Raw genomic sequence first — 11,481 nt, 5'->3', positions numbered from 1 at the left:
ATCTTTACATAAATTGGTGATTCCTCATACAGGCAACTGTATACAATGTACAACATGTACACAATGATTAGCAGGCAGTTGAAACCATGCCAATAATTTACTTTTCCATGTAGCAATTTGGGATATACTTTCTAGATTTCTATGGCATTTTATGTTGGTCTCAGACTCTTGAAACTTCTAGTGGCATTAACCTATATTCTGGTATATAGAAAGTAATTTTACAGATATATGTATTCTGATAACTCTTCTGTATTTTAGGAATTGAGTTTGTTTGGTTACTATCTTAGCACTCTCATAATCACTTCTCAATATATTATTACTCTATCCAAGCTATTGATATTTTGGCTCTTTCACCAGAGTATATTTTATAACTGTTATCTGAATGTATTTTGCTTTTATTTTATCTGTAAATTGTGACAATTTAATGTTCCAGTCTAGACTCATCCTGATGTTTTGAATACATCTTCAATGTCTTAGGAGATTTCCATGTGTTTTGCCAGAGTGCCTCATATTTAGGACCTGGACATCTTCTTGTGCACTCCAATTAGAAGACAGGTCATACATGATAATTCACCTTCTCCAATCATAATATATATGTGTGTGTGTGTGTGTGTGGGTGTGTGTGTGTGAAACTTGATTGGATTTGGAGCAGTTCCCTTGTGAAAAATTTAATATATTATGTGCAAGTGTTGGCATATTTCTTTTATAATTATTCAAATTTATGGTAGTTAGTTTTTTCTTTACTCCTTATAATTTCCCTCATTTCTAGAATGTAGTAGTTGGCCCTTTTCCCCTAGTTGCTGAATAGCACTTTTTCTTCCATCGTGTGTTCCAAAAAATTAGTTCTTTCTAACTATTTGCGTATCAATATATCTTCTACTAAAATAGTTGAATGACTTTTTTCTGTTTTTCTATGAATAATCATGAAGGAAAGTTTATATCTGAATGTGTAACTATATGTTTAAAAATTCAGTGTGTACCCAAAATGCCACAGAAATCTAAAAAGTGTAACAAAAATATATTAAATGAAAAAGGTAAATTATTAAAGTTGACTGCTAAACCATGAAACTATGTATACATGAAGGTTTCCGGGGGAAGATAGAATTTTAAGGTAGTTTATGACTTCACAATGACAACAAAAATCAAGATGGTCACAAGTTACCAGCCCAGAAATCTGCAGTCAATCTAAATAAATATTTAAACAAAGGTAGATGAAAATTTAAGAGGAAACTCCATCAAAACATACATAACACTAAGTAAGTAAAATATATTTAAAGAGACAACAAAAAAAGTCTTTGAAGTTGCAAAAAATGACATTAAATATATATGTGAGATATAATTTAAAAAGTTGACCATTGTAATTTAGGAAACATTCTTTTTTTTACTTTGGTGGTACAAGGGATTAAACTCAGGCCCTGTGCTTGCTCAGTAGGCAGTCTACAACTTGAGCCACTGCACCGCCTGACAATCGCCTTTTTTGACAAAAAATAATTTAGTTAAATAAATTAGTTGATATCATACTATATAGCATAAAACTCCACAAAATAAAGGTGCTACAAGCTAGAGAGATTCTACTGTAGCTTCCAGAAGAAAGGAACAAAAATACCCACTAAACCCAGTGGCAGTCCTAAAAAGGAAAAGTATTTTCATTGAGATGGTGCAAAATCAGGTTGAACTAACATAGCTGTTGTGGGTATCAACCCTCTGTACACAAGGTACCCAAAAAATTTAGATTATTGAAGACTGTTCTTACATCAGGAGGAAAAGGTCAAAAAAGAAGGGTCACATTTCCTCATGACAGGATGTAAAATAGATTAGTAGGATAAATAGAAATTGATGATAGAACATAGAAAGAAAATAGATGATCAGATATTATAGTAGAAAATACATTATTCTGAGAATGGCAAGAAATGACTAATTTCAAACAAGACATAATGGATGGAAGAGTATTTATGAATAACTGAGAAAAAAGAGAAAGTTACCATTACATTTTAAAAAAGGAAGAAAAAACTTCATCAGTCATTTAAAAAAGCTCACTGACACATGTCAGAATAATTATTAAAGAAAATAACAAAACCGACAAATATTCAAATTTTCAAGAGTAGAGTCATTAAAACAGCATTTCCAAAGACAAAATCTAAGTGGAGAAGGAAAATTATCAGTTTTTAATCACCTGGCTTTTAATGACATTGCAGATGAAGGCGAAGAACTTGTAGAGCACACAGGGAAATCTCATAAGAAGTTGACATATTCAAAGCATCAGGATGGGCCTGGCCTACGACATTATATTTTCACCCAAGTGCCAATAGAAATGCACATCAAAATCAAAAGAACAAAATTTTTTTCAGATGTTGAGCAATATGTTATCCTCTGAGGTAAAAAAAAAATCAATAATTTGAATGAAGTAATAATATACTGAGAAGTGTGCATGAGAGAGTTCTGAAATAATATCCAATATAAAATTTATTCCTAAAATAAGCAAAAAATATCTGATGACACATTTTTAAATATTACTTCACATAGCAGAGTGATCATGAAGGAAATATTATATATCAATTCTAGATGTCCACATCTAGAATATTCAAGAATACAAAATTGATGCAATTTTCATTCAAACATAGATGGGAACAGTAAGTTATTAGAGTGGGTTCAGATGACTCTTAGACAATGTGTATATGAACATCATCAGAACAACCTAAAATATTGGGGTTGTCTGACAGCACAATGACAAAGAAGATCAAGGTTACCTGAGGTTACAGGCACCAGGAATAGTCAATGTATATATTTGTACACTGGGAGATACAAAGTTAAAAAGAGACAACTTCTTAAAAAATATATTCTGTTATTTAAGAAAAGTATAGAAAGATTAAACAGATAAAAAATAATATTTTTGATGAGGCAAAATAATAACGTCAATTATATATGTGAGATAAAATTGATCATTTCAACTTTAGGCAAAATGGAACAAAATCCAGTCATGTAAATTAATCAATATCACAACACAAAAAAGTAAAGCTTTCATGACTTACACATACTCTATTGTAATTTTCATAAGACATGAAAGAATTTAAGCCAATGTGAATCCAGAAAAGATAAAATGTATTCTCAGAGAGGGTACAAGGTGGGATGAAACTAAAATAGGTTCAGCCCTGTATACACAAAGGATATCAGGAAAGCTAAGTATGTGCAGGCAGCTTCAGACCTCAGAAAAAAAGATAAAATAGGTCCACAATTCCATGTTCTAGGATAAGCCTAGATCAGGATCTAAAACATGTTCATAATGATAAATTGAAATTCACAGAAAAAGACAAAAATAATATAGACACTTAGACACTGCAGTAGAAAATACATTGCAGTGTTAATCCATGAGAGTTATGTGGAGATACTGCTACCACTGGGAGTCAGGAGGCCTCTTCCACTGATGGTAGAGAAGTCTCTATCCCTGGCAGAAAAGACTCAGAGTTTATTGGCTCCATGTCTCGGTTTCACCTTGGTCTTCCCACTTGTCCCCTTTCGAATTGTCAGGATCCTTCCTAATCAATATCCTCACTTTGACAGTAAAAACCCTATGAGACTGGTAGTGTGTTATAATTTGTATTTTAATGTTCCCCATAGGTTAGCATGTTGAAGGTTTGGTCCTCAGCTGTTGATGCTATTGGGAGGTGGTGGAAACTTTAGGAACTGATAAAAAATTGGAGGAAGTATGTCACTGGGGGCATTCTATTCAGTGGAATATTCAGAACCAAATCTTTTCTTCTCTCTTTGCTTTCTGGGCACATTGAGATGAGCAGATTTCCTGGACCATGTGCTTCCACCATGATGTGCTGCCTTACCACAGGCCCAATAGCAACTAGACCAAGTGACTACAGACTGAAACCTTTGAAACCATGAATCAAAATAAACCTTTCCTACTTCAAATTGATTTCAGGGATTTTTTTCATAGAGATAAAATTTAACAGTTCAACTTGTGTTATAATCCAAGTCATAGGATGAGGATGAAATTCTGTTTTTGCTTTTCAGCAATTAACTGTATAGCTACAGAAGTTAAGCTATACAAATTGAAGTTTTTAAGTCAGTTGAGCAGGCCTTGAGTTGGGAATTTGAATCTCTGTGCTCATCCTTTTCTTTATTCACATTAGTGACTCTAGGAATATTCAGCCAATATAATTACATCAATTACTCTGATAAAAATGTTCAAATGTCATACACACAGTCTTCTTGCTCCTTGATTCTTAAAAGGAAATGATTAGGAGTATCCATTTGTGGTAATTTGCATATGTCTTTTGCTAGATTATGCCCTGGACTATTAGTGTTGTCTTTACTTTTAGTAATGTCATATTTAGCATATTAGACTCTACTCAGACTAGATTGCCAATTGCAAAATTCTATTTTAAGGCTTGTGCCTTAAAATTCTTTTTATTTGAAATACCTAACAAACAAATCTGTATTACTCAGTAATCTCCAGATTTCTTTTTGTTGTTTTCCAGTGCCTGGAGTGCATTTTATTTATTTACTCAGTTTTTATTATTCATCTATTCACATGTGCATACATTGTTTGGGTCATTTCTCCCTCTTGCCCCCGCCCCCACCTTCTCCCTCTACCTTCCAGGCAGAACCTGCTCTGAGCTTTTCTCCAGTTCTGTTGAAGAGTAGAAATAAGCAATAATAAGAAAGACATAGCATTTTTGCTAGTTGAGATAAGGACAGCTATTCAGAGAGATTCCTAGCATTGCTTTCATGTACAAATGTATTACAACCCAAGTTGATTGATCTCTAACTGATCTTTACACTGGTTCCTGATCCCTTCTCATGTTGACCTCTGTTGCTTTAAGGTTTTTGTATTAATTCCTCTGGAGTGGGGACATCAAATGCTTTCATGTTTTGAGTTTCTATCTAACCCCATACCTCCCGCATATATTCTCCTCATGTCATGTAACCCAAGTCCTAAAACATGCTATATTTGCCCTAGATCTAAAGACTACATATGAGGGAAAACATACGATTTTTGATTTTCTGAGTCTGGCTAACCTTGATCAGAATGATATTCTCCAGTTCCATCCATTTACTTACAAATGATAAGATTTAATTTTTCTTCATGACTGAGGAATCTCCAAATTAAAAGAACCAAAAAGGTGTGTGTGTGTGTGTGTGTGTGTGTGTGTGTGTGTGTGTGTATGTCTGTGTATGTATGAAGAGCTTGTTATGTGAATTACAGGTCTTATGTTCTGTTTGGTCACCAGTAGAAATGCTTCCCTACTGACCTTTGTGGAAATGGACCATCTAGGGTGAGCTGATATTTGTAATAGCAAAAATTCCACTGCAAGCTGCTTGCTGGGATAGCACCACCACAAGACACAGTTGGCTTTAATGTGTAGCTTCCTCAATGTGTCTGTGGAGTAAATCAAAGGAACAGGTACTGACACAAGGACAATTTGGCTGGCTACTTGGCTGAGAGTCCTTCAGCCAAGGGCTCAGAGAAATTCTCTAAGAGCTGGCAAACATGGAGTCAAATTTCGTCAGCCCCCAACATCCCAACACATGTAAAAGGAAAATCAGCATTAAGAGATGTGTTTACAATAAAGGCAGTGCTTTAGTAGTTTATTAAAGTGTCTAACAATGCTTAACTCCTGTCTCCCTGCCCCAGGAAAAGTTGGGTTCCTACCATTTCTTTCAGGTATATGCCAAACAGAAATTAAAACATAAATCTACCCAAAATACACACAAAATTAATTCTAGAATAATATTTCATAAAAACAAAAGGTAAAATCACTAAATATCTATGAACAGATGAACAAATAAAATGTGGTATATACAAAGAATGGTTAAACTTGCAAAGTGAATGATGCCAGAGAAAAAAGGCTACAAATTGCCTCACTTCATTTATCTGAAAAATGCAGGAAAGGTAAATTATATAGAAACAGAAAATCCTTTCCTGGTGTTTAGGTATCAAGAGAATGGTCTAATCAGGGATGAAGGTAAAGGGTACTGTAACATTTTTATGATAGGAAAATATTCTAAAAGTGAAATGAGAACATATCTGTGAATACGCTAAATGGGTGAATTGTTTGTGTATGTTATGTGAAAGTTATCATAATGAACCATTAAAAATAAGAAAAGAGGGCTGGGATGTAGCTCGATGGTACAGCGCTTGCCTAGCATGCGTGAGGCCCTGGGTTCGATCCCAGCACCAAAAAAAAAGAAAAGACAAAAAAAAAAAACCTCTCCCCAAAAATAAGAAAAGAAATTTAAGAAGATGCACGTGGTTCATGCCTATAATCCTAGCTATTTGGGAGGCAAAGATCAGGAGAATCGGTGGTTGAAACCAGCCTGAGCAAATAGTTCACAAGACCCTATCTTGAAAATAACCTATAAAATAAAGGACTGGAGAAGTGGCTCAAGTGGTACAGCTCCTGTCTAACAAGTGTGAGGCACTGAGTTCAATCCTCAACACTACCAAAATCAATCAATTAAGAAAACAAATTTAAGATGAAATAAAAGAAAGTGTATTCTGAGTGGACTATGGATGTTCTCCCAATACACCTGAACTTCCTTTTGATGCTAATTTTCACCACCTAGCATAGGGAAGACTGTTTTTGTCATCTCACATATAGCTACTCAATAAGAAAAGACACCAGATCGCTGGGACAGGCCCATAGCTTGACACTTTCAGTTATTTCTAAACTTAGGCTTCTCTTTGGGTTCTCAGGCTACTCAAACCTGAAGGCGTATGTAATAAAACTATCACCTCATACCACTCCTGTATCACCTGTCCTTTATAGATTTCTATTATCAGAATGAGATTATTTTGACTCTATATTCCTGATAGATACATTTTCATTTTTATTCTTCAAAATTCCTTTCTCAGTGAGCCATGTTATAGTTATTTTAATTTCCTAATTATAATTTTAGAAATGTTTCTTAATTTTGTAAATTATAATGTGTACATCCACTCACAAAGTTTACGGGTAAATCAGGTAATTCCTTTGGTACATTTCTTAATGGAACAGAGTAGGCTGCTATCTAGACAGCAGCATCAATTTGTTCTAAAACTAGGGCTCTGCTTTGGATTTACAAGTGACTCATATCTGAGGTAGGGATGATTTGCCTTCTCTAGCTTAATGGATCACAGTGTAGAGACTACTGGTGGCTCAGAGACTCAACCCCTCTGAAGCTCACTGAAGACAACTGTTGTCATGGCTACATTGTTACATACATGGAAACTATCACTCAAAATGCCTCAGCAGCTATGGGCCACCATAAAAGAGACAGCATTTATGGGGTGAAGAGAGAAGTGCTCTGACCAATTGAGAACAGCTTACCAGCTTCACATGGGTCACAATTTGAGAAATTTGGAATTTGTAGCTTTAAAACTACCAGAGGTACTCATTTTCTTACTAAGTGGCCTAGGACTCTCTCTCTCTCTTCTTCTTTTTTGAGTGAAGTTGAGAAGACCAAGTAAAGACATGTTTAATCCACACATATTGGATATTCCCACTGTAATTTTCTGACAGTGGTTCTGGACTCTGCAAAGTAGGCCTATCAGGAGACATTGGACCCCATCATGTCATCAGCGCTGTAGTGGGGCACCCTAAACTCAACATCATCAGGAGCCAACGAGAACAGTTGCTTTGTAGGAGAAGAAGCCCAACACAGGTATAATTACTTATATTTGTACTACCCCATTGAGCGTGGGCTGGTAGTGAAGTGGGATGACATGGGAAAACTCTGGGATTGTCTTTTTGAGTGGGAGCTAGGAATCAAACCCAGCGAAAGACCTGTGCTAATTACTGTGCCCTCCTTAAACCTATGGGACACTTCACAGAAGACTGCAGAAATCATGTTTGAGAAATTCAATGTGCCTGCATTATACTTGTTCAACCATACAATAGCAGCTCTTTCTGCCTCTGCCTCTGTCACAGGCCTGGTGGTGGACAGTGGGGATAGTGTTACTTGCACCATCCTTGTCTATGAGGGTTACTCCTTTCCTCATGCTGTCACCAAACTCTATGTGGCAGGGAGGGACATCACAAAACACCTCATCTGGCTTCTCTTTTCTAGAGTATATAACTTCCCTTGTGTGTTCAACAAGGCCACACAGAAGGTGTGCCTTGTCACCTTCAAGTCAGAGAAAGAGGTACTCAAAAGGCAGCAGGAATCCGGAGAGTACAAACAGCCAGATAAGAATGTCATACAGATTAGGGATCATCTATGCCAGGTGCCCGAGGTTCTTTTTGCACCAGATCAGCCAGGTATCAACAACCAAGGACTTCCCCAAATGGTCTGCAGCAGCATAGCCGTGTGTGACACAGACATCCAGAAAAACCTGGAGGCAATGCTTTATTTCCTGGCCTTGAATAAAGGCTCATGAAAGAACTGGAAGTACTGGCTTCCTTAGGAACCCCCATCAAGATCACAGCTTCTCCAAATAATGTTTCTCTACATGGATTGGTGCATCCATCATGAGTTGTATGACCACTTTCAAACAGATGTGTGTCACCTTTGTGAATTTCAAGGAGTTTGGGAAATCTATGGTTGAAAGAAAGTACTTTTAAAGAACACTGAACAGGACACAACTCAAAATACCAGGTGAAGAGAGTACTGAGTGCAGGTATGATTGTTCCTTACCCTTGAGTAGAAACTTCAATGAAAGTATTTTCCATTCCAGGTTTCTGATACTTCTCATTGTGCCTTGTAAGCAGTTATGCAAGCATCTATTGGAGTCTCTGCACAATTCTTTTGGGTATACACCTATGAGTAGAATTTCTCTCTCATACACTATTTTTTTCAACTTTTTAAGGACTCCCTAAACATTAACCTGGCAGTTTCAGCATTTTATATTGCCATCAGCTATGCATATATCCATCTATATTCCCTAAACCTCTTTAATTTGGGGATTGTAGGTATTTAAAATAGCATGTGTTTTAGAGTTACATTTCTTTAATGGTTAGTGGTGTTCTACATTTTTATTTTGTTTTGAAGAGATATCTTTTCATTCCTTGGCTCATTTTTAATTGGCCTGTCTTTTAATAACCTAGGGGTAAGGACTACATTCTGGTTATCAAAATGCTGTGAGATATGTGAGTGTTATTTTTCTGTTTTGTTGGTTTGCTCTTTATATTTTTGTGAAAAAGTTCAGTTAATGAAGTCCAATTTTTCAGTACAGTTTTCTTTAGCTATTTTTGTTTTTGCTATCACATTTAAAAAAAACTGCAAAATTTTAAGTCAAAAAACTCACCAATTTTTCTTTCAAGAGAGTGTGGATTCAGCTCTTAATTTAAAGTTTTTGATCCACTGTGGTCTATTTTTTTGTATATGGTGTAAGATAAGCATCCAACTTCAGTTTTTGATTCTTGAGATCCAGTTTTTTTGAGACCATTTCTTGAAGAGACTTCTTTCCCCATTATGTCATCATGTCATCTTTGTTGAAATTCCATTGACTGCATATGTGATGGTTTATTTCTGTGCCATCTATTTATTCCCTTGATTTATATGCTTATATTTATATAATTAACATGCTTATTTTATTATAATTTACCTTTGCATTAAAATTTTAAGCTAGCATGAGTCCTCAAAATATGTTCTGCTTTTACAAAGAGATTTGGTATTTGGAGTCTCTTGAAGGTCTATAAGGATTTTAGTACAGTTTTCTCCATTTTGACAATAACCAATATAAAGCACAGTCTAGAATTTATATACGATTTTTAGTAATATTGTCATTGTAACAATACCATATACTGCACTTCACATGTACAGGATATATTTCTTTCTTTTTTGTTGTTTTTGTTTCTGTAACATGTATTTTTAAATTTTTTTAGATTTTCTTTTGAGATAGGGTCTTGCTATGTAGCCCAGGCTGACCTTGAATTCTTTTTTTTTTATAAAAATTTTATTAGGATATATTCATTATATGGGGGGGAGTCATAGTAACAATTTTGATTAGCCTTATATTGTACATTATGTACATTGCCCCTATCATCTCTTCCCATCAGCCTCCCCACCCCACTTAAAGCAATTGAAAGAGGTTTTTTTAGTTCTGTCTCATGGAGGTGTATGAAGTCCATCAACCATATACCATCACCTTAATCTTCTTCTTTTACCTTCTTCCCTTCTCCCTCCTCTCCCACTAGTACCTCCCCTTTCCCTGCACACACTGGGCCTTTTTTGTAGTCCTAGTTTTCATTATTAATATTTGAATTGACATTCATTGTGGTGTCTCAATATATGCCCTCCGTGGGTTTACTTTACTTTGGTCTGTTCAATCCTTTCAAATAGTCTCCCTTACCCCTTTACCTCTCTCCCCTGTTTTTCAACAATTTTCAATACACATCCTCATATCCTCTACATTCACATTTTGTGGTATGCAATATTACTGATGTTCTATCATTCTCTTTTCCTTTCTCCTTTCCCCAGTTCCATAAAGTAGCTCCACTGTTACAAATATGTTTTAAAATTGAGTTTGTATATGATCATGCTTGTTTTTGTGTATATATTTATCTTTGAATCTACCACATATGAGAGAAAACATGCATCTTTTGTATTTCTGATCCTAACTTCATCTAACATGATGTCCTCCAATTGCATTCATTTACTATCAAACCCCATGTCATTATTCCTTACGGCTGAGTAATACTCCACTGTGTATATATACCATAATTTCATAATCCATTCATCAGTTGTAGGGAAACAGGGTTGTTTCCAGGGCTTGGTTATTGTCAATTGTGCTGCAATGAACATAAGTGTGCAAGTATGTCTACTGTACAGGATATATTTCTATCAAGCTATTCTTTTTTATTCATATTTGCATACAATGTTTGGGTCATTTCTCCCCCCTTCCCTTACGCCTTCCCTTATCCCCCCATCCCCTCCTTCTTCTCCCCACCCCCACACTACCCAGCAGAAACTATTTTGCCCTTATCTCTAATTTTATAGAAGAGAAAGTATAAGCAATAATAGGAAGGAACAAGGGTTTTTGATAGTTGAGATAAGGATAGCTATACAGGGAGTTGACTCACATTGATTTCCTGTATATGTGTGTTACCTTCTAGGTTAATTTTCTTGATCTAAACTTCTCTCTAGTTCCTGGTCCCCTTCTCCTATTGGCCTCAGTTGCTTTAAAGTATCTGCTTTAGTTTCTCTGTGTTGAGGGCCACAAATGCTATTTCCCTTGTGTGCTCATGCTTTATCATGTGATCAAAGTCCAATCCCCTTGTTGTGCTTGCCCTTGATCTAATGTCCACATATGAGGGAGAACATACAATTTTTGGTCTTTTGGGCCAGGCTAACCTCACTCAGAATGATGTTCTCCAATTCCATCCATTTACCAGCAAATGATAACATTTCGTTCTTCTTCACAGCTGCATAAAATTCTATTGTGTATAAATACCACATTTTCTTTTATTGAAGAGGCTGTCTTTTCTCCATCACATATTTTTAGCTCTTCTGTCAAAGATAAGTTGTTCATAGTTTTGTAGCTTCCTATCC

At 35.7% G+C, this 11,481-nt stretch overlaps 1 pseudogene; it reads left to right on the top strand.

Annotated features, from left to right (window-relative positions):
- Nucleotides 1-7,463: 7,463 nt before the first annotated feature.
- LOC141419899 (actin-related protein T1-like) lies at nucleotides 7,464-8,552 on the top strand (annotated as a pseudogene).
- Nucleotides 8,553-11,481: the final 2,929 nt, after the last annotated feature.

This window comes from Castor canadensis, chromosome X, assembly GCF_047511655.1.
Source record: "Castor canadensis chromosome X, mCasCan1.hap1v2, whole genome shotgun sequence".
Lineage (NCBI taxonomy): Eukaryota > Metazoa > Chordata > Mammalia > Rodentia > Castoridae > Castor > Castor canadensis.
This window is presented reverse-complemented; position numbering and strand designations above follow the sequence as displayed.